Source organism: Centrocercus urophasianus, unplaced genomic scaffold, assembly GCF_019232065.1.
Source record: "Centrocercus urophasianus isolate 14NV4802_14NV808 unplaced genomic scaffold, USGS_Curo_1.0 seq_15, whole genome shotgun sequence".
Classification (NCBI taxonomy): domain Eukaryota; kingdom Metazoa; phylum Chordata; class Aves; order Galliformes; family Phasianidae; genus Centrocercus; species Centrocercus urophasianus.
This window is the reverse complement of record NW_024884697.1, coordinates 31,427,398-31,429,735: the sequence shown is the minus strand read 5'-3', so window position 1 is coordinate 31,429,735 and position 2,338 is coordinate 31,427,398.

Sequence of the window (2,338 nt, the reverse complement as noted above, 5' to 3'; positions counted from 1 at the left end):
TGCATGTTCTGTAAAATAAACACATTCTGTATCATCAGAAAACATGTGAACACATTGACTCAACTCACCTTCGTTAGCCCTGCTACCTCACTCGGTATATCTCCTTCTCAAGCACTCCATACACTCAAAGCCAGAACCAAAGCCCATGTGGAAATTATTGCAAATGTTTTTGGCTTTTAAAGCCAAGTTTGTTACAGTCCTTTAACAAGCACCCAGAGGGGCTGTGCTACCTGCATCCATAGATACTGAAAGCTTCTCAGGTGTGGCAGGGCCTGGCCAAGGCCGGCAGCATGGCTTCACCTTGGGCTCAGAAGTGAAGCAACAGCATCCTCTTTCCTCAAAGAGAAATGAAACCCAAGCATCTTTACATGCTCAGGATGAAAAGGTCACACTGTATCTGCTTCATCCACACGGCATTCTCATGTCAGAGGTAAACAGCCGCAGAATTTCAAGCAGCATACAGATCTGTTTTGAGTGGTGAGCTGTTAAGCTGTCTCCCCATATGTCTCACCTGAGCTTTTCCTTGTCATCTTGCAGAGTTAATCAGTTAAACTCTAACAAGCCCCTATATATTCCCTTGCATTTCTCCCTCACATTTTGCACGAAACGGTGACCACAGGTGGGGCAGGAGTACAAACGCTCATCCTCCTGGAGCTCTTGTCAGTGGTATTTGTTGAGGTCGTGGGTTAACATACTGCATAATTCAGTCAGCTGGCACAGCTTATCCAGGAGTATGTGTGATAAGCTGAAAGGAGCTATACTTTTACACAGAAATTAGGAGCCTCCTCAGGGCACATATTCAGTTCTGCTCATGTCCCTCTTGTCACTCCTGCCTCCCTCAGACAACAGTCTGGATGGCACTAGGGAAAACCATCCAGCAGACATGAAAGAGGTTATCCTCAGGCATGAGGGCCTGGCAGGGAGCGGGACTGGGCACTGGCCAGTTAAGAGAGCAGCCCAAGGGCTTCTACTCACCTCAGAGTTGCCTTCCTCTGTAACAAATGGATGAGGATGAATAGCTGCCTGTTACAGCTCCCAGATAAAGGATCCCAACCACATTTTAACAAGTCTTTAGTTTTTTTCTAATTTCTTTTATTTTAAAGTAAAGTGCTGCAATATAACCAGGAAACAAAGCACAAACAGAAAGTTTGAGTTATTAATGTCAAGCATTTTTTTTATCTAAGAGAGATTTACTTTTCCTCAGAATATCACTCAGTCTTGGAAACTGTTAAAGCAGAGATCTGAAACATAGCCTCCAGCCTCCCAAACCAGCATGTGTATCTTCGATGATTAATTTGGAGTGAATATTTGTCCAACTCTCCTTCAAGTAGCATGGGACACATTGGTCGTATCCGTGTTCACTGGTCTCCTCCTGGTTCTTCAAATTCATTCACAGACAGCTCTGTTGCAGAGGCTGGGAATTATTGCACAGCCTTGCTCTCCTCATGTCCATACACAAAGCATAGGGACCCCACTGAAACTCAGCTATCGGGATGTTGATTAATAACCAGTGATGGAAGGAAGTCACAGAGCTCAGCCCCCACCCTGTGCCTGCACTCGGCATGTACAGGCTGGTTCTGGCAGGAGCCGACGTGGCAGCAGCTGATCCTCCCACCAGCCCTGCTGTGACAAACCTTCGTCTCCCTGCTCAGCACCACTGTGGTGCCACCCTCACAGCCAGCTGTGCCTACTGCATCTCAGCTCGCAGGTCGCACTGCCTTGGGATCACTTACAGCTCTCAAGAGCACTGTGATGTAATGGGGCACATATGCAGCCACGCTGCAGGGCACAGACTTTCTGAATGCTCTTGCTGCCTTCTTCTTGCCCTGATTTCCCAAAGCTTGGCACACCCAACCCTGCAACTTTTCCATACATTTGGGTGGCCTCCGCCGGCAGCAGGTCTGCTAGGGGTTAGGTGAACAAACACGATGTTGTCAATAGGGCACAGCAAAGCAAGAAGGGCTTACAACTTCTGTGTCCTCTCACAGCTGAAAACGTCCAGGCTTGCGACAGCATCCCGAGCACCTGGCTATGCACGAGATAGTCCCGGGGGCTGCACAGCATCCTTGCAGACGCGAACCCCGGGGACGGGATGGGGACCTGCCGGCGGGCGGCTGCAGGACTCGCTTTAGGCCTCGTTCCACCCCCACACCTCTTTTTCACAGCGAAGCCTTTCTCCAGAAAAATCACCTCAGCGTGTTTAGGGAGGGGACGGAGGCGCTTAGCCTGCAGGTAACAGTCCGCCCGCCCGTCCCCGCCCCCGGCCTCTGCGCGCCGCCGCAGGCAGCAGAGCGGCCCCGCCCGCCGCGCACCTGCCGCGGGCCGCCCCCGCCGCGGG